Source organism: Gekko japonicus, unplaced genomic scaffold (genome assembly GCF_001447785.1).
Source record: "Gekko japonicus isolate JY-2015 unplaced genomic scaffold, Gekko_japonicus_V1.1 scaffold81, whole genome shotgun sequence".
NCBI lineage: Eukaryota > Metazoa > Chordata > Lepidosauria > Squamata > Gekkonidae > Gekko > Gekko japonicus.
The window spans coordinates 1196192-1224065 of NW_015162476.1; the positions used below are offsets into that span (position 1 = coordinate 1196192).

Consider the following 27874-nt stretch of genomic DNA (forward strand, 5'->3'; position numbering starts at 1 on the left):
GAGAGAGACAGAGAGAGAGAGACTGGGGGGGAAGAGAGAGAAGGGGGGAAAGAGAGAGACTGCCCCCCCACGAGTATCGCGGGTCCCCCCCTTGTTCCTTTATATTAGTCTAATGTGTTAATCTGAAGACCTTTCCTATACTTTTTTGTTGTTGAGTATTTGTGTGAGTGTGTGTGTGTATGCCTGGAAGTCATGGTTGACTTCTGGTGACCCCTACTGGGGCTTGGACCTTTCAGAGAGGGGGCTTATTATCACCTGCCTCTGCATCCCAGCCCTGGTATTCCTTGGTCTCCCTTCCAAGTACTTGCCCTGTTTAGCTTCTGAGATCTGATGAGATTGGGCTTTTGGGCTTGCCTAGGCTGTCCAAGTCAGGGCTCTGAAGACCTTCCCTAAGGTCATATATTCAAGAGGCAGTTCAGGTAGTTGACAGTGCTTGCATAGACTCCTTAGTTGCTCCTTAGATTACAAAAAACCCTGTTTGAACTACTATTCATTCTTCTGGTATCTCTTTTGGAACCCAGAAACATTGCAGCATCCAGTGCCGGTCTGGAGTTGGCCATTCCTCTTCTAGAACCCAAAACCTAGTTCTTACCTTTTTACTGATTATCACAACTCACCCCTCCCACCTTGCAACCCCATTGGTCCAAGGTCATATTGTGGAACCCCAATTTGACACTTTCTTGTGTTCAAACGTATTCATTCGTGCTATAGAGGAAAAGAGCTGTATTTAGTGGTAAACTATTTTTAATACTTCCTCACTGTTTCATTTGTAATTTACATAGATCAATTAGTTGCAAGTCTCAGAAGGTCTGAACAACAAAGACATATGACCTTCAGTATATAATAGGGACAGGGGGTAACTTGCAAATGGCAAATTGTAAGGAAAGAGCACAACTGGAAAGAAGATGAGAGGAAATAGCTGAATAAACAGTTTGTCTAAAAAAAAACCCAGAAGAAACTTGGACTGGATGCAATACAGAATTTTGCCAGCTTGCAGATTCCAGAAGCTTATGCAAGTTTACAGAGTGGAAGCCAAGGCCAGATATTTATGTGCACAGATTAGATTCTAATAGATTGGAGAGAACCTTATTTCCATGACAAAGTGCTGACCTTCTAAGAGAAAAAGTGTGATCACCAAAGCTTACAGTAGCCTTACTGCTGTTGGAGGCACTGGATTTTTTTTTTTAAAAAAAAATCTCAGGCACCCACCTCCTACCCTAGGACATTCAGGCAGCTTTCACAACATGAATAGGTTTTTGGAGGAAAGAGGTGTATGGTGGAGACCCATGGTAATTGAGCAGGTATTACAGAGGCCCAGAAGCAAGCATACAAAATATAATAGCAGTTTGTGGGCATCGGCAGACTTGTTCAGTAAGATCTCTGTCTTGTGAATTTTTCTAGCAATTCTATAACTCTCCATGTCCAAATTCCCCACTTCCAGAGCCCAGTCACAAAACCATTGCCTGTGGCCGCTGTGGTTTTTAGTGGCTCTTAGCTGTGCTTCCATACGGTAATGGCAGTATCCTATATATATAAAAGCCCAAAGTATTGACACTTTCCAGCTCATCCATTGGCTGTGTTGTACACTCTATCAGCCATTGGCTCATCAACCACCACTCAAGAGTACTCGCGTGCCATTGGCTGGGTGCTGGGTCCGCTCTTCTTCCCCACCTACTGCCAGCCTGGCCACTTCCCTAACAGAATAAACTGCCCAAACGGCTGTCTCTCCTGATGAAGATGCTTCTCCTGCTTGACTCCTGTGGGGCTAACTTTTCCCTCAGTGGCTGTTGCTAGGCAATCAGGCTTGGTTCTGCCAGTAAAAAAGCAAAGGCAGGAGCCCCATTCCAGGCCTAATTTGGCCTTTGTGCGGAACTCATTGGGGCCAGTCCTGACTAGGGTTGCCAGCTCCAGGTTGGGGAATTCCTGGAGATATTGTGGTGAAGCCTACAGAAGCCAGAGTTTAGGGAGGGTTGGGACCTCAGACAGGTACAGTGCCATAGACTACACCCTCCAAACCAGCCATTTCCTCCTGGGGAGCCGTTGTTGCCAATCTCCAGGTGAGGGCTAGAGATGACTCAGAATTACAACTGCTCTTCAGATGGCAGAGATGGAGAAAATGGTGGACTCTGTGTCTTTATACCATACTGAGGTCACCACAGCAAATTGACACTGAGTGCCCAAGGCCAGGGCACCCACCCAGAGCCTCTTTCTGGAGATCGTTGTATTTATTTCCACAACAGGCCTTATTCCTAGTATCATATATATTAGGGTTATTTTTTGCCCAGTTTTAGCTGCCTCAAAAGATACAGTCACAACAGACTTAAGTGCATGCCTTGATCCTTTGATGAAATTGTGTTATAAATACCTCCATATAGCAGAAGCATCAATTTGCACTGACAGTGATTGACCTGTGGTGGCCGAGAAGCTTTCAGGATGGTGTGCAGCAGTGCCTTTTGAAGCCCCTAAACCGGTTTCCCTACTCTCATGACATTCCCCTGCCCATTTTGTTTCTATTATCAGGCTGTAGACTTTCAGCACATTTTATAATGGGAAAAACTTCTTAGCTCTTTCTGTATCATTGTGTGGAGATTCTATTCAGCTCATAACTGAAGAGATAACAATTGATTGTGATGTTGCACTGTAACACAATTTGAGTCTGATGGCACCTTTAAGACCAATGAAGTTTAATTCTGGGTATAAGCTCTCGTGTGTATGCACAATCCTTTAGATACATTTATCCTAAACTGTGGATGGGGTGCAATAGTTTATAAGACTGAGTTGATATTACTGTTTGCTAAAACAGGAGCAGCTAATCACCAAGCGCATTTTGCCTGTTTCAACTTAGTCCTAGCCTTAGAAACATTTTGGACATGGACTGCCAGCCATTTATTTATTTATTTAATTTTATTTTTGACATTTTTACCCCGCCCTCCCGCAATGGGTAAGTTGGAGTGATGGATGCACACAGGGGTCTTGTTGTAGAAAAAGAGCTGCCGGAGCTCATTAGCATAACTCATTAGCATAACTTATTTGCATATGCCACGCCCCCTGACATCACCGGAAGTGACAGAAGGCCACACCCCCTGACATCACCGGAAGTGTGTCAGAAGGCCCGGCTACTTACCCTCCTGCTTCATCCTCATTCCCAAACGGAATGAGGATCGAAGCAGAGGGCGGGGTAAAGAAGGGGGCGGGGCTTCACCACGTGACCGCCCCGCCCCCTAGAGGTTCTCTTCCGGAGCTCCGTACCTGAGAGCTCCCCCCCGACTAGAGCCCTGGATGCACATCAGTTCAGCTCTCTGAAAATCAACAGGTTTAAATTCAAGCACTCCAGAAGAATTTCTTTGTTTACTGGTCATCTATTTTAGTTCATCCAATTCAATTCACTGGACCTTGATGGGACACTGTTTGGGACAGCCTCCAGGGTTAGGAGCCTAGGGGTGATTCTGGATACCTCACTTTTTATGGAGGCCCACATCACTGTAGCCAGGTGTACCTTCTATCAACTTTGGCAGGTCAGGCAACTGGTTCCCTACCTCTCTGCCCAGGATCTGGCCACTGTGACCCATGCAATGGTCACTTCCAGGTTGGATTACTGTAACTTCTTGTACACAGGCTTACTCATGAACCTTATCTGGAAACTCCAGCTACTGCAAAATGCATCGGCTCGCCTATTGACTGCAACGCCTATGTGAGCGCATATTCAACCAGCACTCTGCCAATTGCACTGGCTATCAATTGAGTATCGGATCTGCTTCAAGGTGATGGTTTTAAGCTTTAAAGCCTTAAGCGGCCTGGGACTGACATTCTCTTGGCTTTAAAAAGGATCAGATTGTGTGGAGTAAGGAAGGGTGTTGCAGACCATAACATCCGACACCCTTGGGGGCTTTTGTTTGATTTCTCTGCTTTAAAAACATGGTCAAGCACTTTAACGTGTACATACAGATTGCATAAACTGAATGCCATTGGTTATAATATAGACAGTAGATGCCCATTTTAAGACCATATGTAAATATGGAATTAGCCTTCTAGTACCACATTGCACTGCGTGGTGGCTCAAGTGCTTAAGACGCTGAACTACAGGCTGTGGAAGGTTGGTAGTTCAGCAGTTCGAGACCCGAGTGCGACATATGACGGAGTGAGCTTCCGTCTCTAGTTCCAGCTCCTGCCAACCTAGCAGTTCGAAAGCAAGAAATTGCAAATAGATAAATAGGTACCACTTCAGTGGGAAGGTAACAGCGTTCCGTGCACCTTGGTGTTTAGTCATGCTGGCCACATGACCACGGAAACGTCTTCGGACAGCGCTGGCTCTTCAGCTTTGAAACGGAGATGAGCACCACAACCCTAGAGTAGGTTTGACTGGCTTTCAAGCAAGTGAACCTTTACCTTTACCTTTTACCACGTTGTAGACAACAATAACAGCTGTACTATGTTCTGTCCCTTCACAGTAGAAATGACAGCTAGTCAGAAAAAACACAATAACATAAGAGTAGGCATGCTAAAATCACACCAACTATCCATCTAGTCCAGTTTAAAAAATATAGGGGAAAAGAGTAATTGTTTTATAGGCTAATAAAATGGTCCCATGCAGAAAAAGTAAAAGCACGGGGATGTATATTTTTCCCTTCCATCTTTTCCTGCCCCCAAATCCTGATGATGGTGGGGGCCTAATTTTAAGCAGAGATGTTGAGGAGTATAAACCATGTGCATACACACACACACAAGCCCTGTACTAAAGGTGCAGTATGATCACAATTTTTTCATCCATTCCTTTCCTTAACATATTTCTCAAGAGCCAGTGGACCTGCATGGAGAAAAGTGAATGTCTCCAAATAATGAAACATAGGAAGATGGGTGATGGGAGGGTACTGGCTATACTTCGTTTCACCAGCATTTACATTTTATACAAAGGGAAAAAAAACCCACTCCACCCCAGCTTTAGATGCGACTAGTGGATTTGTGCATAAGGTCCATACAGGGCTGCCTTTAATCATTAGTTTTTCTCATGGGGGTGGTGGGGAGAGCACTCTTTGTTACTAGGGTTTCCAACCTCCAGGTGGGAGTTGGAGATCTCCCAGAAATATAACTGATCTCCAGACTATATAGATTGCTTGTTTATTCATTATTTATTTATCTAATGCATTTATTCCACTTCTGCTGGAGGAAATGGCTGCTCTGGAAGGTGGACTGTATGGCATTACGCCCTACCAAGTTTTCTCCCCTCCCTAAACTCCACCTTCCCAGTCTTCACGCTCAGATCTCCAGGCATTTCTGAACCCAGAGTTGGCAACCCTGTTTGTCACAGCCCTTTGGGGAGGGGCTGTGGTTCAGTGGTAGAGCATCTGCTTGGTATGCAGAAGGTCCCAGGTTCAATCCCCGGCATCTCCAATTTAAAAAAAGGACCAGGCAGTAGGTGCTGTGAAAAGACCTCTGCCTGAGACCCTGGAGAGCTGCTGCCAGACTGAGTAGACAATACTGACCTTGATGGACTGATGGTCTGATACAGTATAAAGCAGCATTGTGTGTGTGTGTTTTGCTTCTCATGTCCTTTCCCCTCTAAATTTTGGGAAATTTGGAGACTTAGCTTGCATTCTGCAAAGCAAATGGGTTAGGGTTAGGTTTGCTTTGCAGAATGTCCCAAAACAATGTCCCAATGTCCCAAAACAATGTGGAAGAATGGAGGTGATGAAGACTGGGTCCTATCTCTTTGGTTGTGGTTTCACTACCCCACGCTTTTGCCTAAAGTGAAGCATTTTTGCCTGTCTCCCCTTTTTTGACCATCGTATTGCAACCAACTTATGGCAACCCCTACGGTTTTCAAGGCAGGAGATGTTCAGAGGTGGTTTGTCATTGCCTGCCTTTGCGTAGCATCCCTGGCTTTCCTTGGTGGTCTCCCATCCAAATACTGACCAGGGCCAACACTGCTTTGCTTCTAAGATCTGATGAGATCAGGCTATCCTGGACTATTTGAGTCAGGGTTGCCTGCCTCTAAATCAGGCTTATGCTCCAAACTAGGATATTGCTAGCAAGGACTATCCCTGATTATATATAGAACGAAAGTCCTCCCTATGACGGTTAGTCATGCCATGCTGCTGTGCTTGCAGAAAAGGCTACGTGCAGAAATGCTAGCCAAAGATGATGCTATGTTGGGTAGAAGGTTTGGTTGGATAGTTTGCTGTCAGGTACATATCTGTTGAGTTACGTATCTGAGCCCTTAGTGCCTACTCCCTCCTGCTCCTTGGGACATTTTAAATGCAGGAAAATGTGAACAGAAGACAGAAGAAAGTTGCAGAAATCTCAGCACTATCGGAAAAGCAACCATGTCTGCCCTAGTTGGTTTGGGTCCAAAAGGCAGAAGAAATTCCATTAGTTAACAACCTGAGATTAATGAGCAGGGTATGTTCAGATTGGATTTCGATTAGTTGTTCCAAAGGCACATCCTTACTAGACATTTCTGATATTTCATGCATAGTGCTATTTCCTCATGGAACGCTTGTGCCAACAAATCATTTCCTACACTTGGAAATTAATCTTTTTGTAGATATGCTGAAAGAGAATTGCCATGTACTGGCAAGAGAGTCATTTATGTTGATTTTTTTATTGATATACTCATTCTTCATCTATAATTAATAAATTCATCATCCTACGGAAAACAGATTTCCAGCCTGGCCTTGTAAGAACACACAAATAAAGGCGTGCTGCGATCACAGTCATGACAGAGTTTAGTAAAACAAAACAAAAATGGCTCCCACCATCACCTTCCAGAAAATTCTGAGTCAGTTTAGAAATTAAGCACTGTTTGTTGTAATTTTAAGGCAATGTTATGGGAGCTTTCTTCTCAGATCAACAAGGAGTAAAAGAGATATAAAGCAAAAATAGTTTAATATGGGCTGTGTATTTTCTTACCAGGGTAACAAATGAGTGCTGTATATCGTTGTGTATGTTTCTAGGGTATTAGCTCTGAGGAACTATATGCTATGGACAACTTTCAAGGCAATATTTAATAGAATTTAGGTGCTAAATGTAGTTGGTGAAAGGGAATGCTGTCACTGAGTTAATCATAGTGCCTTTCTGACCAGAGTTATACTCTTCCAAGTCCATTACCTCAGGGAGCTTCTTGGGGGCGGGGAGCAGAGACTGTGGAAACTATTATAACATAATGCTGTGATGTCATTTCTGGTTATGTACGTAGAAGTGATGTCACAGCTTTGTGTAATACTCTAGGAATTTCCCAAATCTCTATGCTTTTTGCCATACTATAAAAAAATCAACATAAATGACTTTTTGCTGGTTTCCAGAGTCTCTGTCTCACTGAAGGACTTGGGAGTTGCCCCCATTTTGATCCTGCTGCTCCACTAAGCAGTACTGGGAACCTGGACTCTGGGAGGAACTTGGCCCCCCAAGACCCATTGAAGTTAAGGTGCTTAGAAGGGCGAAACTCTGCTGAGGATGGCATTGCCAGTATGGTAATGAACAAAACAGCAGTTTCAGTCCTAATTTCAATGATCTGTGATGGCCAGCTTTTACTATACACTGAATTTTGGAGTGGTAAATCAAAATATATTACATGAGGACTAGCTGTTTTACATACTATTTGGTCAATACTATAAGGTGGTGTTTTTGTACTTTTTTGAACTTTAAATGGTGGTTCAGCTGCCATGGAGGATAAGTACTCCTATCTGCAGCCATGCAAACACAGTCAGCTCCTCCTGACCCATATAGATACAATTCCTAACCAGAACCCAGATTTACTTTTTTATATTTAGGCCACAGAGTAGGTCGTATGTTAGGCTCTTTATTCAATAATTGATAAAATCACACATTTCAAAGGAAGGTGGACCATCTTTCAAAGACTACTTGGATTGCCATGAGCATGCCCCCCCATCTGAAACATCCCCAGCCTGTGCAACACCATCATTCAGCAGCAGTCGCAATTGTAGCATCTCAGATCATCCAGAGCTGTTGTCTTAGTAACGCTGTCATTTTTACACTGTTGCATTTGGGGGAAGGGAAGGTGGCATGGTATAGGCCGATCTTGTCAGCTCTCAGAAGCTAAGCAGGGTCGGTACTTGGATGGGAGACCACCAAGGAAGACTCCGCAGATGAAGGCAATGGCAAAACATTTCTAATTCTCATTGCCTTGAAAGCACCTTGCTGGGGTCGCCATAAGTCACTGAGGCCTGACAGCCCTTACAGACGTAAGTATTGCAAGACTTTGAAATTCTAGTTTGCCAGAGACTCAACAAAGTCTGTATATGTTTTGAAAGAGCTGTGAGACTTCTTTAATTAGAATGGCATTTTGTCACAAAGAATAATGTTGGTGAGAGTGGGGACTGTAACACTTCATACATTTGTAGGCTCAGTGTATTTGGGATGCTTATGTTTAAGAAGCCAGACAGAAAAGATGACTGAGATGCTACTCCCATCCTGAGAGCAACTGAGCCAGCTACATGAGAGACCGAGCTATTGCCAGCCAATTTGAATATAAGAAGGCTTCTAGCCAGATAAAAATAGTGGACTGGCTGCTACTTCTAGAAATTAAACTGGCTTGCTCCTAATGGAACTGGAAGTTTAAATTCATATTAAAAATTAAAAATTGTTATAATGCTACATTCCATTCAACTGCAGTCTCTTTCCAATCTCAATAACCATGTTTGTTTCGGGATATTTTGAAAAAGAATTTCAGCTGCAATAATTTCAAGACAGTAAAAAAGAAGTTAAACTGCATTCAAAAGAAGTTAAGCTGTATCAAGAGGTTCACACCTTCCAACCTTAGAGGATTACTCCTGGGGAAGACTAATGAAATGAGTATAAAACCGGGTGCTCATGGAGGATATCATGATGTTGGACTTTTCCTTGAATATGTCAGAATTTCCTAAGCAAAATTGTCATGTTTGAATAGATACACATATTGATGTTTACTTGAATTATGAAATGTTATTTTTATCACAGTGTTTCCTTGTTTTTTGGTATGTTTAAGAAGGGCAGGGGTGTGTTCTCAATGCTCTGTGCACTTTTGCATCTCCTTAACTGAATACCTTAACAGGATTATTCAGGTAGTAATCTGATTAGGCCTGAGTCAGATGGCAGCCCTGACCTGAATGGCCCAGGCTAGCCTGTTCTCACCAGATCTCAGAAGCTAAGCAGGGTTGACCCTGGCTAGCATTGGGATGGGAGACCTCTAAGGAACATGGGGGGTCATCAGATGGAGGCAGACAATGGGAAACCATCTCCGAACTTCTCTTGTCTTGAAAACCCTGTCGGGTTGCCGTAAGTCAGTTGTGACTTGACAGCAAAACAAACAATGAAAACCCTCCCCTATGTACATGGCACCTGCCATCCTGTTTCCCCCTCCCACATCTGCCACAAAACATGTTTGAAAAATTGATAGTTTTTCTGTTGAGCAGACCAGAGATCAGACAAACACATAATAAAATAACTGTGTGGTTTGACCATCACATTCATTGTTTCTTTACCCCTAGAAAGGAATAGCCAATAATGGGGAACAGAGGTGGGAAATGCTATATGTTATATTTGTTTTACCAACCTTGCAGGGGAGATATGGGGAAATAGGCAGTCTTGCAAGTAGTTAGGCCACATACCAGCAGAAGCTCATACACAAGAATGTGTGCCCACCATACTGGGCAAGTAAAGTATCCCCTGGATTCAGCCCAGTGTAAGGGAGAGGGGACAACACAGTGGGGAAAATGTCCTACTGATTGCTGCAGACAAGCAGTTAACATTTTAAACCATGCAATCTGATTGGCACTAAATCACTGCCTCAGAGTCTACAGAACGGCAGAAGCTGTCAGTGGTTATAAAAGTGATCTAATATGTTCGAAAAACCACCACAGCATTTTACTTCCCAGTCTATTTGACAATGAATTACAGTAGCGCTGCTCAAATAAGCTCTGCCCCAGTGCCATTAGCATGCAGTCGAATGAAGACTTGGAAAGAAAGGGCCTGGGTTCAAATTAGTCATTGAGTTCATTGGGCAGCTATAGCCCAGCCTAGCTCACAAGACTGTGAATGTAACATACATGCCTCCCTAGGGTATAGACGGGAGAAATATGATTTATTACGAATCCCAGAAAATAGAAGAAAACACCATCTCTCAGGCCAGGTAAGCCAACAAGTAACGCTTATCCACATGGTATTCTAAAGCTTTACATTCATCTTCATCTAAACAAAATATTCATTCCACTCCCCAGTGCTTCTATGGTTCAATATTAAGAACTATGCTGGCTGTCTAGCACAACCTATAGCAAATTGTTCAAGAAATTGGAAGGTCTCTCTGCTCCCATAAAGCTTCAGTAAGGAAAACACCTCATATAAGGACCCCCCCATAACCAGTGCTGTTCTGTGATTGCTTTCTATTACATAACATGGTTTTAAAATAAACAGATTCACACACACTGGCAGTCAACAACACTACCCCCATCAATCCTTGTTTCTTTCTTACAATTATACTGAAACTCTCACATTTTATGTTGCTGTAGAGAACCGCAGCTTTTATTAGATGGATTTTAAAGTTTAGACAATTTAACCAGCTCCACTTTGGAAGACCCGAAGTCATCTTCTGATAAATGGCCTGTTTCCTGACATGCAGTACAGAATTTCCTGTGTCTGCCATAGAGGTGTCAAGTGTCTTTTCCTGTCTTTATGGTAGGCTAACTGTGGGTGATGGACAAAGCAAAGGGGAATATCTTCTTTCTTGGCCAAAGAGGGGTTGAGGTATCCTCCATTACATTATCAGGTTTCAAAATCTGATTTGACCACTATGTATCATTGCCTAGTTAGGGAGGGGCCATGGCTCAGTAATAGCACATCTGCTTGGTACGCAGAACACATGAAGCTATCTTATACTGAATCAGATCAAGATCAGTACTGTCTACTTGGACCGGCAGCAGCTCTCCAGGGTCTCAGGCAGAGGTCTTTCGTATCACCCACTGCCAGGTCCTTTAACTGGAGATGCCAGGGATTGAACCTGGGACCTTCTGTATACCAATTTGAGGCTCTTTCACTGAGCCACATCTTTCCCCAAAAGGTCCTAGGTTCATTCCCTGGCATCTCCAGTTAAAGGTAGCAGGTCACAAGTGATGAGAAATACCTGAGCTGCCAGTTGGAGTTAACAATACCAACCACAGACCAGTGGTTGGTGTTGTGTCTTTACCATTGACTTGTAATGTAAAGCTTGAAACCTCTGCCGGATTGTAATCTGGAACAACACCATTGGCTGAAGCATAATCTGTAAGCAATGAAATGTAAGAGTCTTTGATGGAGGGAAGACAAATGATTGGGTGTTATCTCTGTAACCTGATTGGATGTTAACTATGTAAGGGCGTGACTACCCCAGGCCCGGAGAGTTTAAAAGGAGCTATGCTCCACTGTTGTGTGTTGTTGTGTCGTCTGATGCTGTGTGATCTTGGAAGTTCTCGTTCTCAATAAAGCTGATTCACTTGTTACTTACCTTGTTGTTGAGTTGCATACTTAACAGTTTGACTCAGTATAAGTGTACAGTAGTGTGGCACACTCTTTAATTTTTCTTTTATGTCTTAAGGATAGCCAATTCTAACTGACTAATTTTCAGTCTTCCAGGAAGGTTAAAATAAAAGTGATGACTGTACCCACGTATGGTTCATGGACCATTAGGTAAAGGTTCCCTTGCTCGAAAGCCAGTCGAGCCCGACTCTAGGGTTGCGGTGCTCATCTCCGTTTCAAAGCTGAAGAGCCAGCGCTGTCCGAAGACATTTCCATAGTCATGTGGCTGGCATGACTAAACACCAAGGTGCACAGAGTGCTGTTACCTTCCCACCGAAGTGGTACCTATTTATCTACTTGCAATTTCTTGCTTTCAAACTGCTAGGTTGGCAGGAGCTGGAACTAAAGACGGGAGCTCACTCTGTCATGCAGCACACTTAGGTCTCGAACTGCTGAACTACCGACCTTCCACAGCCTGCAGTTCAGCGTCTTAACCACTTGAGCCACCGCAGCTCCATCTCTTACACACTGTTAAAAGATTAAAACATTTATATTGAATTATGCTTTAATGACCAGATCGTTTATGTTCCCAAAATATGCTGAGTTAATTCTAAAGTTTTGACAAAGGGTGCTGATACCTTGGACTAAGTAATTATCAGCAACTCTCTAGACTAAATTAATGCAATCAATTTTTCAGGGTTTTTGTTCTATTGGTTTTTCTCTCCATCAATCACCTTCCCCTTTGGGGAAAGACGCGATGCAGTAAAAAATCCCTGTTCCCAAGAACCGGCCAAACAATTTTAACCCAGAATATATTTTAGATGTGAAAGGAGTAAAAAAAAAAGACCACGAAGGATTTAAAATGAATCCTCCAAGAGAAAACACACTGTATGAATATAATAACACCCATGTACCAAGGATTTATCCAACTGAATAATCAGTCTCCAAAAGGGACCAGATTCAGGTATTTCACCAACCTGTAAAAACATTCATCCAGTGTCTTGTAATTATTTTATTATAAGTATATTCTGTGCTGCCTCCAACTTCACAACACCCCTGAGAAAGGCAGTTGAGCATGACAGTTGATACACACTTTACTGTAGCAGGTGTGTTTTACTAGAATTGTACATAGTACTTTAGGCTTAGATTTACCACGGGCATCATCATCCTCATCCTTTCCATTTCCCCATGCTATTTGTAATGGAAATTACTGCTGTTCTATTTGGTATTTGCAGGTGGAAATTAAGTTTGTTTCTACTTTCCAAAAGCCACCCACAGTGACTGCCGTGTCTGTTTCTTGCTACACACACACACACACACACACACACCCCTCCCCAATTTAAAATCAGCTTGTATTTATTTAATTAATTAATTAATAAAATGTATTCATTCAAGCCTAGGTACAGAAGCATTGTCCTTTACCAGGGACTAGTCAGGGTTGCCTACCTCCAGGCAGGGCATGGAGTGCTCCTGGAATGACGACTGCTCTCCACAAAGATCAGAGAGAGAGAGTTTTTCAGGTTTCAAGAGTCAAAGCTCCCTTTATCTGACTAAGGGAGCTTTGACTTTCAAAGGTTTATACCCTGCAGATCTCGGAAGCTCAGCAGGGTTGACTTGGAAGGGTGACCTCCAAGGAATACCAGGGCTGGGATGCAGAAGCAGGTTATCAAGCTACCTCTCTGAAATGCCCTAGCCCCACTAGGGGTTGCCAGAAGTCACCATGACTTCCGGGCTCACAAGCGTGTACACACACAAACAAACACACACACACACACACACTACTCACAAAAATAGTTTTTTAAAAGTTTATACCTGGAATTCTTGTTGGTCTTTAAGGAGCTACTGGATTTGAATCTTACTTTTCTACTGCAGACCAACATGGCTACCCGCCTGAAATTATCTTCCTGAAGAAAATTATGGGTTTTAGGGCATCACATCCCTGCTAAGCTCCCTCCCCTCCTTCCCCAAACTCTGCCTTTCCCAGGTGCCACCTCTAAAGCCAGTTTCGTGTAGTGGTTAAGAGCGCGGACTCTAATCTGGGAGAACTGGTTTGATTCCCCACTCCGCCACATGCAGCTGCTGGTGTGACCTTGGGTCAGTCATAAGTTCCTTCTGTTCTCTCTCAAGTTCTCTCTCAAGGGTGTCTGTTGTGAGGAGGGGAAGGGAAAGGAGATTGTAAGCTGGTCTGAGACTCCTTCGGGTAGTGAAGGGTGGGGTATGCATACAGTCTCTTCTCTCTTCTTCTTTTAAAACTCCAGGAATTCTCCTACCTGGAGTTGGCATCCCTAGGCCTGGCCAACGTTTCAATTCTATTGACAAAATAATGCCTATTATGTCATTTCAGAAATAAAACATTCTTTTATTTCATGACTGATAAACTGTGTGTATATGGTCCACATGACAAATTTGTACCGGGTTCTGAGAAATGATGTTTGGCTGGGGTTGCCAACTCTGGGTGGCATCCCACTGGGAGGATGCAGGGGTTTGGGAGAAATAGGCTGATGTCATATCCGTGCTTGACTTCACTTCTGGCAAAAATCAGAAGTGACATCATGGTGCTGTGGGGTATGCTCTAGGCATCAAGTGGGCAATGCCTAGAGCATCCCCTTAGACATTATGACATCACCAGAAGCAACATCATACACCAGCATCATGCTGGTACGCACTTCTCAACCCCCCCCCCCATTTCCCCCCTGCTGGCCTTTGAGATGCTGGCAGGAAGTGGGGAGAGTCACTGGGAGGTCTCCTAACAGAGCAGGAGACCCGGCGCCCCGTTTTTGGCCCCTGCACAGGGACTGAGCCAAGAATGCTGGGATATTCCCCTCAGTTCTTTACTCACTGCCCTACCCACGAAGCTAATAATAAGAGGAACCTGCAGACCTTTCAAGCCAACAGACAGAATGTTCTGAGCCAGGGAGTCAGATGTCAAGAGAAAGTCAACTGTCCCTCACTTCCCCCTGTCAATCCCAGGGCCTACTAGTGGTCATTAGTGTAAACCACATGCCTCCTAGGATAAATTCCCTGTGTTTGCTGGGTTCTGCCAAGTCCATAGCATTGAGAGTCTTAACACAAAGAAATCTACCCCTATGTTATCCAGGAACTTAGACCAATCTCAACTCCGGAAGAGCTTGGCCTGGACAAAGTGTAAACATTTCAGATGAGCTTCCCGTGGGGTTTATTGTTCATGCTACCTGATTGTACAACAATTGTCTGGAGACAGAGGTTATGATATTACTTATTTGAAATAAATTCTTCCTGTTTTAACACTGAAAAAGAGTTTTAACACTGAAGAAGCTCTTTCCTATAAAAACACCTCCCACAATAACCTTGTTAGCCTCTTATTGCCATATTGGTTTTTTTCCCTTGCCACAGAGGGAAAGTGTGACCTTAAATGCTCTGAGTAATGAAAGTGCTTTTCACACGGGAACAGTGTTGTTTCTCTGTGGCTGCTGTGCAGCAGCAAAGGTGCTCCTACATGGCAGGTTTCCCATCTGCAGCAGCCCTGAGGCTGTGAGCTTTCCGAGTAAAGACTGGCTTTGTTCACTGCTGAGTGACTTATAGAGAACCTACCCCTCAGTAAAGTGTTTCTTAGTACTAGCATGCAGGCACATAAAAGCTAATCTCCTGAAGCTTCCCAGTAAAAATTCAAACTCAGCTCCTGTAACAAAGTTGAAACTGGGTCTCCTTAATAAAGCAAACAGTAAAATCAGCAGTATCCATGATGTTCAATACATGTAGATGCTTCCCAAGGCTGCAATCTTTAAAACATAACCTTTGCTGAAAACTGTACCACAAAATCTCCCCCCCCCTCCCTTTACATCTTACACAAACCAGCTAACAGATTCAGACAGGATGACATCTCAGGAAAACTGGTTTGCATTGCAACTGCGAGTAATGAAAGCGTTTTTCACACGGGAATAGTGTCCTTTCTCTGTGGCTGCTGTGCAGCAGCAAAGGGGCTCCTACATGGCAGGTTTCCCCATAGTTTCCCTGCCCCAGTCCCCCGGCAGCAGCTATTCCTCACCCCTGAAAAACCAGGATTGTTTTAGTTTTAAATGGGCCATTGAATATCGTTTGTAGATATAACATCACGTCATAGCAATGATATGTAACAGGTTTTCCAAATTCCCAGCTTTCATTAAAAAGAAACCCCTCTCTAGCCTATTTTGTTGCAGAGATATAGTTTTCCTATATATCTTTGCAACAAAAGAGGCTAGGTACTGTTGTTGAGGCTATTGGTCATTGTCATACGTGGAACAGAACTTCTGTTTCCAAACTCATGCTATTTTTACAAACCAAAGATATCCTACAAATCCTGAAAAGGAAGTATGAACCAGGAAACCACTGTGCTAAGAGTATCGAGCTGTTTTTAAATATATATTAGCTCTTTTCAAAAGTCAGAGAATGAATGTACAAGACTGGGGGAGGCAAGCTCCATCCCAACCAATGCATTAAGCCTATGTTGAGAAGTGTGTATGTGCGTGGCTCCTTTCACACAACCAGGAACCCTGCTTTTTCTGGGGTCCTGATCACATACAGCATGGATGGAGCTGGAAGTGTGAAGGTTCTTTATTAAGGGTGCCAGACTCCAGTTGGGTCCTGGGATATCCTGGAATTACAGCTCATATCCAGACTAAAGCGCATAGGGCTCTTTAGCTTGGCGAAACGACGGCTGAGGGGTGTCATGATTGAGGTTTATAAGATTGTGCATGGGAAAGAGCAGGTAGAGAAAAAGGTACTTTTCTCCCTTTCTCACAATACAAGAACTCGTGGGCACTCCATGAAATTGCTGAGCGGTTGGGTTAGAATGGATAAAAGGAAGTACTTCTTCACCCAAAGAGTGATTAACACATGGAATTCACTGCCACAGGAAGTGGTGGCAGCTACAAGCATGGACGACTTCAAGAGGGAATTAGATAAGCATATGGAGCAGAGGTCCATCAGTGGCTATTAGCCACTAGATAGGGGCTCTGGGGCAAGTGATGCTCTGTCTTCTTGGTGCTTGGGGGGGTCAACACTGGGAGGGCTTCTAATGTCCTGGCCCCACTGGTGGACCTCCTGATGGCACTGGTATTTCTGGCCACTGTGTGATACAGAGTGTTGGACTGGATGGGCCTTTGGCCTGATCCAACATTGGCGTCTCTTATGTTCTCTTATGAGATCAGTTTCCCTGGAGAAAATTGATGTTTTGGAGGAGGCACTCTATGGCATTGTACCCCACTGAGATCCCTGCCCTCCCCAGGCTCCATCCACAACTCTCCAGAAGTTTCCCAACCTGGATCTGGCCACCCTACTCCACCATCACCTGCTGGTGGCCAGGGGGGACCTGACAACCTTATTCTATATATGTATTCCAGTAAACACATGCAGCTTGGGACAGTGGCTGCTACTGGGCCCCCTGCCCCCCTGCACGTTTGTTCTCCAACCTTTGAACAGCTGAAAAAGACTAAAAGCCAGGACTTTGCAGTAAGTAATTGATGAATAATTAGAGAGTACACCATAGGTGCCAGGATTTCAGACAATAAATCTTACGACACAATGGCAGAGAAAACTCATGAAGCGGCAGAACTGGATTACAGAGACTGAAACAGGGTTTTTATATGTATATCAAACCCATCAAATGTAATTGAGAAGGGGGAAATCCTGATATTTCAGGATAACAACATTTGTAATGCACTCATCACAGTACTGCTAAGGAAATATGTCCATGGGAGGGAACAGGATAGGTTTGCAGGAACTGATTTATCTTTGAAGGCAGTATTCCACTTTTGTTCTGATATATAAGAAGGAAGGTGGTATGCAAGTTGCTACGAGAGGAGGAAACTGATCACGTCTGATTTAAGGAAAGAGACAGAGACAGTTGAAATGGTATACTACGTACCTATCTGCTCCTTGGAGATCTTTGAATAAGATTCTGTGGATTGCTCTGGTGTGTCCAAACCTGAGATAACAGGTATCTCAGTATATTGTTCTATACTGTTTTTTGGCTTTGCAGCGGCTGATTTGATAACGGAGACTACCCAGATTATGTTTTGCTTTTGGAGTTGACTGTATATAAACCAAAGCTACTAGCCAACCCACAAGTATATATTCATAAAACTGAATGTGAACAGTCAATAAGTGAGCTTTGTGCCCCAACCTGGATAGCCCAGGTAAACCCAATCTCGTCAGCTCTCAGAAGCTAAGCAGGGATGACTCTGGCAAGTACTTGGATGGGAGACTTCCTTGGAATACCAGCAGTCGGGAGGCGGAGGCAGGCTTTACTCAGCCACCTCTCTGAATATCCTCCAGGCCCCCAGTAGGGGGTCAGTCACCAGAGGTCGCCATGACTTCCAGGTGCACACACACTCACACGCACACACATGCACATATGAAAAATACAACCCCCCCAGTGAGCTTTGTGGTATACATATTATATGTATAAACAATGTACATTGTAGATACCATCAATACTGCATTTAAAAACAGCACAATATGTGTATACAGGGCAAAAAAAACTGTAAAACCAACAGCAAAAATAATATGAAAATATAAACCATTGACAAAAATATAAAAAGAAATGAAATGGGGAACATTTGCTGATCCCTACTTTAATATATCTATTTCACAGTGGGAATAAATGTCTGCCTGATAGAAGCCATTCTATACAGTGTAAGTATGCTATACAAAAACTTCCTACATAAAATAATCACAAAGACATACCTGGGCAAATGGATTACTAGCCAAACAGAATTTAGGATAATATGAATAGATACACTTCCTCGGGTCCTCTCAGTCTATTATGCTGCTGGGGCCCTCTTTAAACTCTTACTTGTTTGGATCAGGCACTGCCAGCCTTTTCTTTAACGAGAGCTGCTGAGCAATGAAAAATATCCTGAGCTAACCCCCCATTACCCTAGCATGTCTTAAAAACAGAACACAGACTAGAAAGAGCACCAGAAACAATTCTGTCAACTAAGAACAACAGAGAAAAATCCTATAAAAATGTGGGTTTATTTTTTTAAGCCTACAGAAGATCTATGCATGATCTTTTCCTGGGTCTTCTATGTAGGATTGCCAGCCTTCAGGTGCTGGTTGGAATTCTCCCAGAATTACAACTGATTTCTTGGCAACAGAGATCAGTTCTCCTGGAGAAAATGGCTCCTTTGGAAGGTGGACTATGACATTATATCCTGTTGAGGTCCCTCCCCTTCTCAAACCCAAAATCCCTCCTCAGGCTCCCCCCCCAAATCTCCAGAACTTTCCCAACCTGGAGCTGGCAACCTCTTTCTAGGGGATGCATGAGGTACTCTGTAGCCATCAGAAGCCACTGGTAGCTCTTGAGCTATCTGCTGGAGACCCCTGGTTTGGATACCATCTGGGCCCAGCCTCATCAGATTGGATGCCTTTCTTTGGAATACCTTACAGTAGGGTTGCCAGCTCCAGGTTGGGAACTACCTGAAGATTTTGGGTGTGGAGTCTGAGGAGGGCAGGGTTTGGGGAGAAGAGGGAATTCAATGGGGTATAATGCCATAGAGTCCACCTTCCAAACTCCCCATTTTTCCCAGGTGAACTGGTATCTGTTGCCTGGAGATCAGTTGTAATAGTGGGAGATATCCAGCCACTACTTGGAAGCTGCGAACCCTACTTACCAGAGGGAATGAGGACAGGTCCTACCCTGGCTCAGTTCTACAGCCACTTTTATTTAGATACACCTTTGATGGAAATGGAAGAGGCTCAATTTGTTAGTTGCTGAAGATGGTTTTTAATGTATATATAACTATTTGCTTTAGCTTATATTGTAATCTGCTTGCATCGTGGTTTACAGGAAGAAAGGTCAGATAAATGGGTTTCAGTAAATAAATTCAGCACCAGGTGAAATGCATGCAAGTCCCTCCAAAGGTGATGGTATTGAAATTATGTTGGCTTCCGACTGAATGAGACAAAGTGCACATGGACACATGCATAAGCACAAGAAGCTGCTTTATACTATATCAGATAACCGGTCCATCGAAGTAAGTATTGTCTACTCAGACTAGCAGAGGTTCTCCAGGGTCTCAGGAAGAGGTCTTTCATATCTTTTGAACTGTATGTACCAGGGATTGAATCTGGGACCTTGTGCATGCAAAGCAGATGCTCTGTCACTGAGTCACAGCCCCTCCCAAAATCACAGTGGAATACACATCCATTGGAATGTCATCTGTATGTCAGTGGTACAGCATCTGCTTGGTGTGCAAAAGGTCCTAGGTTCAATCCTCGGCATCTCCAATTCGAGGATCAGGTAGAAAGCTAGTCTCAGTGAGGTTAATAAAAGGGAACACAGGCTGTGGCAAATAAAATGCAAGTCTGTGATCAGGCAGGCAAAAAGGGAATATGAATAGCAAAAAACATAAAGACCAACAATACAACTTTCTTCAAATACATTAGAAGCAGGAAGCCAGGCAGAGAGGCAATGGGGCCCTTGGATGACCAAGGGGTTAAAGGAGTACTGAAGGATGATAGGGAAATGGCTGAGAAGCTGAATGCATTTTTTGCCTCTGTCTTCACTGTGGAAGATGAGAAGTGCTTGCCCACTCCATAATCACTGATTTCGGGAGGGGTGTTGAAAGACCTGAGTCAGATTGAGGTGACGAGAGAGGAGGTCCTAAGACTGATAGACAACTTAAAAACTGATAAATCACAAGGCCCAGATGACATACATCCAAGAGTTCTGAAAGAACTCAGATGTGAACTTGTGGATCTCCTGACAAAAATATGTAATATTTCCTTAAAATCAGCCTCCATTCTTGAGGACTGGAAGGTAGCTAATGTCACTCCCATCTTTAAAAAGGGTTCCAGGGGAGATCCGGGAAATTATAGGTCAGTCAATCTGAAGTCAATACCGGGTAAGTTGGTGGAAACTGTTATTAAGGAAAGAATTAGCAGGCACATAGATGAACAAAAAGTATTGAGGCAGACTCAGCATGTGTTCTGTAAGGGAAGATCTTGTCTCACTAACCTGTTAGTGTTTTTGACGGAGTGAACAAACATGTGGACAAGGGGGACCCAATAGATGTTCTTTACCTTGACTTCCAAAAAGCTTTTGATAAAGTCCCTCATCAAAGGCTCCTAAGTAAGCTCAGTAGTCATGGGACAAAAGGACAAGTCCTGTTGTGGATCAAAAACTGGCTAATTAATAGGAAACAGAGAGTGAAGATAAATGGGCAATTTTCTCAGTGGAGGGTGGTAAGCAGTGGGGTACCATAGGGATCAGTCCTCGGTTTGATACTTTTTAACTTGTTTATTAATGATTTGGAGTTCGGAATAAGCACTGAAGTGGCTAAATTTGCAGATGACACAAAGTTGTTCAGAGTGGTGAGAACCAGGGAGGATTGTGAGGCACTCCAAAGGGATGTGTTGAGGATGGGCGAGTGGGCGTCAACGTGGCAAATGGGGTTCAATGTGGCCAAGTGCAAAGTGATGCACATTGGAGCCAAAAATCCTAACTATAAATACACATTGATGGGGTTCAAACTGGCAGAGACTGACCAAGGCAGAATCTGCATTTGTCTTTCCCACCGGTGTCCCAGCCTTCTCACTCCTTCAAAAAAGCTGTCTACATTTGGTGTCGTTTTCACACCTCAACAGTGCCAGCGTACCTTTGCACGTCCACATATGTTTATTGTCCTTTCGGGGCTGCTCCACTGTCATTGCACCTCCACACTGCTTTAAAAGAATCTTCTCCAAACAACATTAAAACAAGCATAGAGAAAGACAGCGTCACAGCAGCATGAAACTGATTAAAAATGCAAATGCAGATTTGACACAAGAGAGATCGTGTAGTCAATGATAATGTCGAGACAGTGTGCAACTTCAAATAAAAAGGCCAACACTATGCAGGGGATTATTAGGAAGGGAATTGAAAACAAATCAGCCAGTATCATAATGCTCTTGTATAAAACAATGGTGCAACCTCATTTGAAGTGCAGTGTACAGCTCTGGTTACCGCACCTCAAAAAGGATATTATAGCATTGGAAAAAGTGCAGAAAAGGGCAACTAGAATGCTAAAAGGGTTGGAACACTTTCCCTATGAAGAAAAGTTAAAGCACTTGGGGCTCTTTAGCTTGGCGAAACGATGGCTGAGGGGTGTCATGATCGAGGTTTATAAGATTATGCATGGGTTAGAGCAGGTAGAGAAAGAAGTACTTTTCTCCCTTTCTCACAATACAAGAACTTGTGGGCACTCCATGAAACTGCTGAGCAGTTGGGTTAGAACAGATAAAAGGAAGTCCTTCTTCACCCAAAGAGTGATTAACACATAGAATTCACTGCCACAGGAGGTGGTGGCGGCTACAAGCATGGACGGCTTCAAGAGGGAACTAGATAAACATATGGAGCAGAGGCCCATCAGTGGCTATAGCTATAGATAGGAACTCTCAGTCTGGGGCAAGTGATGCTCTGTATTCTAGGTGCTTGGGGGGGGGGCAACAGTGGGAGGGCTCCTAGTGTCCTGGCCCCACTGATGGACCTCCTGATGGCACCTGGTATTTTTGGCCACTGTGTGACAGAGTGTTGGACTAGATGGGCCTTTGGCCTGATCCAACATTGGCTTCTCTTGTGTTCTTAGTAGGTGATGTGAAAATCCTCCACCTGAGAGCCTGGAGAGCCACTGCCAGTCTGAGTAGACAATACTGACTTTAATGGACATATGGTCTGATAAGGCAGCTTCAGGTGTGTTCTGATAAGGCAGCTTCAGGTGTGTTCATTACGGCTGTATTATTATCAAAAAAATACCTGAAATTTTAATGATCTCAAAACTGAGTTAAGAGGATGCCTTAAACAGTAGAGAAATGATACCACAAACTGAATCTATACAAAACACGAGTCCTGCAGTTACTACTCATTATCAGCCTGAAGTCCAGCAAAGACGGAAGCAGAAATATCTGATTAGACAGGGAAGCTTATGAGGAAAAGAGATGAGTGGGTTACCAGTGAAGCACAGACGCAATTAATGAATTGATTTCATCAGAGAAGTGCTTGAATTAAATGCATCTGCGTTTGGATTCTCTCTCTCTCTCTCTCTCTCTCTCTCTCACACACACACACACACACACACGCACACACACACACACACACACACACGGGTAGAATTCCTCTGGTTGTAATGCATGAAGAATGGGCAAAACAAGGAAACAGAAATTCAGGCAAGACAGGAAAGCTGTATCGCAGGAAAAGAAGAAAAGTCCTGTCCTGGATGAGCCAGGCTAACCCGGACTTGTTAGATCCTGGAAGCTAAACAGGGTTGGCCCTTGTTAGGGAGACCACCAAGGAGATCCAGGGCTGCTAGGCAGGGGTAGGCAATGGCAAACCACCTCTGCTCATGTCTTGCCATGAAAACTCTATGAGGTCGCTATAAGTCAGCTGCATCTTGACAACACTTCCCATCACAAAGGCATGAAGAATGGGAAAAATAAGGAAAAGGAAATCGACACAGGAGAGGAAAGCTGGACTGCGGGAGAAGAAATAACCATAGGAAAGTATCACAATCTTTTGTAGCTAATGTTCTTATTATAAAAAAGTGTTCACCTGCCAATATTATTTATTTATTTATTTATTTGGATTTCTATCCCGCCCTCCCCGCAGGCAGATCAAACTGCAGGAGCAGGCCAGGCTGGTAACCCTGCATATGTCAAATTTGTTTTACATTTAAAAATATTTTTAAATAGCTATATGTTTAGTCAACACACATTCCACATTGGCGATTTTTTGTTTGTTTTTTGTTTTACTTAGCAATTAACACTGAATATTTTCATGCCAAGAACTTTCAAAGGCAATGGTCCCATCAAAGTTCAATTACATGTAAAGGAAATGCCAATTATATCTCCACAGAGATCTTGCCTGATTACATGGATTACAGAAGTGGCTGTAAATACTTGGATCTGTTGATTAATCTAGTACAAAAAAAATGCAAAATCTAGAAGGAGATAGCATATCTGACTCTAATGGAATGAGCTCCCAGAAGAGATCAGGGCCCTGCGGGACCTCATGCAGTTCCGCAGGGCCTACAAGACGGAGCTCTTCCACCAGGCCTTCAACTAAGGAGCCGCCCCAATTGTTGGAATGGCAGAGAACCCTGTCCCCTGGAGTCACCAGAAACAGTCTGTGCCAGCCGCATAAAGGATCAGATCTCTGGGCTGACCACTAGGATAGACCACTGAAGACTGGCCGCCATCGTCTAATAATATTAATTTATCAGTATTACCTAAAGTTTAGCACCTTATAATATTGGATTGTTTTTATATGGTTTTAAGGATTGTTTAAATTGCTTACTTTTGTGTTTTTATTCTTTTATGTAAGCTGCCCTGAGCCAGCTTCAGCTGGGAGGGTGGGATATAAATCTGATAAATAAATAAAATGGTGTGTGTGCACATATGTATACACATACACGCACTACTGACTGACATTGGTTTTATACAGTTAAGCTGACATGGCTTCCCCTCAAAGAATTCTGGTAGTATGGAACAGATGTTGCAGATTCTGTATTAGACCCTCTCTGTACACCCCCCACCAAACCACAGGTCCCAGGGATCTCACACACACATTGGGGGGGGGGATATGTTTTTACAATACCGAATGGACCCCTAAGGCACTGGAGGCCATTGACAGACCCTGAACCAGGCTAAATCCATTTTTTTCTGATATGATTCAGACTTAGATACTTGGGAGATCATCTTTTATACCTGATGGCACTTGTCTGTTCATATTTCATTCCAAAATAGTAGCTGTATGAGAGACAGAACAAATGTCACCAGGTATGAGAAATGCTATTACTCTCATATTGTAAAGAAAAAGTGGATTTATCCAAGGTATGGACTAGAAATAAATTGCAGCATTATCAATCCCAAGCAAAAAAAGTTAGCTGTTGTTGCACTGAATAGAATAAGGAAGGTGGTTGGGCTCCTTTATCCTAGATAGATCATACTCTTTGAGATCATATTCTGTCTCCCGCAGTTTATTGAAAAAGTCTTTGCTTGGCAAATCCCATCTTAATTAAGTTTATTGATTGCAAGAAAACATTTGATAGTATCCATAGAGCAAGAGTGAAAGAAACTATAAGGTACATGACAAATTAATCAATGTGATCAAAAGTTATTACAACGAAAGGAAGGTGCAGCAAGATTGGATTCACAGCCCTAAGAGAAGAGGCTGATATAGCAGAAGAAAATACCAATCCTTTTTGCACTGTTAATGGACAGGGCTGTGAAGAATGTAACCAGAAAAAGCAGCAGACTTCACAAGAGAAAAAGAGAGCAAACAAACAAATTTTATTTGGCTTTATTTGTATGCTGTTATGGAAGAACAGAACAGGAATCAGCAAAGTTTAAATGAGCACTAAATGCAGATAAAAGCAGCAACTAGGGGAGCAATCCTATGTAAGTCTACTCAGCAGTAATTCTTGTTTTATTTAATAGCAATTACTCCCAGGAATCCCTGACCTGTATAGCCCAGGCTAGCCCAATATATCAGTTCTCGGAAGCTAAGCAGGGTTGGTCCTGCTTAGTACTTGGATGGGAGGCCACAAAGGAAGTTCAGGGTCACAACACAGAGGCAGACAATGGCAAGCCACCTCTGAATGTCTCTTGCCTTGAAAACCCCATGGGGTTGTCATAAGTCGGCTGTGGTGATGGGGGGGAATACTATAGGATTGCCAATCCCAAGTTGGGAGCAGGGGATCCCCTGGTTTGGAGGCCCTCCCCCCATTTCAGGGTTATCAGAAGGGGGGGGGGGAGGAAATGTCTGCTGGGCACTCCATTATACCTTGTGGAGACCAGTCCCCAAGTTGGGGGCAGGGGATCCCCTGGTTTGGAGGCCCTTCCCCCATTTCAGGGTTATCAGAAAGGGGGGGAGGAAATGTCTGCCGGGCACTCCATTATACCCTGTGGAGACCAGTCCCCTTAGGGTATAATGGAGAATTGATCTGTGGGTATCTGGGGCTCTGGGGGGGGGCTATGTTTTGAGGCAGAGGAACCAATTTTTCAGCATACCATCTGATGCCTCTCCTCAACTGACCAACCACGTTTCAAAAGGATTGGACCTGGAGCCCCAAAACAAGTTGCCCCCATCCTCCATTATTTCCAATAGAGGGAAGGCGTTTAAATGGAACATGGTCCCTTTAAATGTGATGGCCAGAACTCCCTTTGGAGTTCAATTGTGATGTCCCATCCTTGCTCCTGGCTCCACCCCCAAAGTCCCCAGATATTTCCTGAGTTGGACCTGGCAACCCTAAAATGCCACCTCCCAAAAAATGTTCTTAAGATTGCAAACTATGATTCCTAGGGCTGTGCATGAGTGGTGCTGGGATTTTGAGAATATCTGATCCCGGACAGAGGCCTGATTCTGTGATAGAAGCCCCATTTTAAAACTCCCACTGTGCGCTTAAGCAATAAAAAATGGAGACTTCATAGGTCTCCATCGGCTTCTAATTACTACTGCTACGCATTTTCCAAACTAGGGGAAATGTCTCATCATTTCCCAAATTCTGTTTAATCTCTACCATCTTTACCCCTTGCAATATGAGGATGCAGTATAGACAGTTGACAGGTATAGGTTTTGCCAATCTCCAGGTGGTGGCTGGAGGTCTCCCGGGATTACACTTGATCTCCAGATGACAGAGATCAGTTCACCTGGAGAAAATGGCCGCTTTGGAAGGTGGACCCTATAGAATTATACTCCACTAAAGTCCCTCCCCTCCTCAAACCCCACCATTCACCCCACAAATCTCCAGGTATTTCCCAACCCATAGCTGGCAACACTAGTTCAGGCAAATTCCTGGAACCCACAGGAGACTTTGGGGGACAGAGCATGGAGAATTTTTTGTTGTTGATGTATTGACATAATTTCCAGCTAAAACCTGGAAGTTACATCATCGACACACTAGGAGTTTGCCAATCTCTGTCAGTGAAATGACAGAGCATTGGTGAAATCACTTCCAGGTTTTAGTGTCAATGATGTCTTCCCCCTTTCCCTTGCCACTCATCTGAATAGCAGCAGGGGCTGGGAGGCAGTAGTGGGAGATCACCCACCATAGTGGGTAAGTTGGCAAACCTAATTGTAGGGGGAAACTAAATGACCCCAACTTCCATCCATATGTGTCTATGGAATAAAGAAGGCTAAGGGGAAAAATGCATCACACATTAAAGTTTTAGCAAGTATGATAGATAGATAGTATCCATTTAATCATAGTGAATTAAAATGGCCATAAAAATGACCACATAAAAGGATATTAAGTAAATCTTTTGTGTTCCCTTTTTTCCTATTGTACTGTTGCCTTACATTCTTAAAGTCTATAATTTGGGCATATAGTATTTTATATAGTTTGGGTTCATCTAGAGAGAAGTACAAGGAATGAGGGTGGTATGCGTACTCTGTATCTCCTGCAATGCAGTTAGCAGTGGGGGAGCAAATGCCACACTTAATAGGTCATGCTCAAATGTTACAGGCTCAAATGTTGCCTTCAGAAATTACCCTATGTAATCTGCCCTGAGTCTCAGTGAGAAAGGCAGACAATAAAGTAATTTTTTTTAAAAAAACCAGCTTTTATACATGCAAAATAGTTATTGTTACACTGAAACTATAAAAGAAAAGAACTTTCTGCCTTCAGCAGCTAATTGAAGGAGCAATTAAGGAGGCAACATTTTACTGGTCTGATGGGAAGTTCTGAGGAGCATCTTGCCCATTCAAAGCCCAGTTTTTGCACAAAAATGGTTTAGTGCCCACTGGCACTAAAATTGGAACGATACAGAGAAGATTAGTATGGCCCCTGCGCAAAAGGTGTTGAAAAGTACTCAGAAACGTGGAGTGATTTCAGCAAAGTACTTTTATTAGTGAAGAACAAGACAAGACACCCCGGCACGCAGGCCGGTATATATGCCCAGAAAACCCACCACCAAACACACCCCCTAGTGACCCTATAGGTTATTTACAGTGGCCGAGAGTCCCATTGGCTCTCGGCCGCGGACCTGGCCCTCTGGTTGGTGCGGGCTAGGATCCGCTCCGCTATTGTTCTGCAGGAGCGAAGCTCTGGGCTTGTGCTTGACCGCATGGCCCAACGGTCGCGCACGTGGTAATGGCGGATACATTACACCCCTCCCCCCATAGTCCAGACTACCCACACACGAAGTCCTGTAGGTACGCTGGAGTTTTCCGTGTCCTGGTGGAGCGGCGCGGTTCTGGGGCGCCGGTCGGATTTACCTCGGGAGCCCGGGGTGGGGAGGTTGGTTGTGGCGTTGGTAGTGGCAGCTCAGGAGGCTCCGGGTTGACCTGGATGGGAACGGAGTCTGGGACCTGTCGTGCTGGCTCGTGGGCTGACTCTTCGTCCGGCCCGGTGGGCTCCAGGTCCATGGGATCGTCCGGGAGGACCCGGCGCCACAGGAG

General features: G+C 43.8%; 1 protein-coding gene and 1 non-coding gene across 2 annotated transcripts in view; one reads left to right on the forward strand and one right to left on the reverse strand.

The window, feature by feature from the left end:
* The window catches only part of BANK1 (B-cell scaffold protein with ankyrin repeats 1), a 240865-nt gene that overhangs the window by 72268 nt on the left and 140723 nt on the right, over window positions 1-27874 (reverse strand). The gene's annotated exons all lie outside the window — the stretch shown is intronic.
* Window positions 5317-5388, forward strand: TRNAT-GGU. Its single transcript has one exon. It is a non-coding gene; the product is annotated as a tRNA-Thr (tRNA).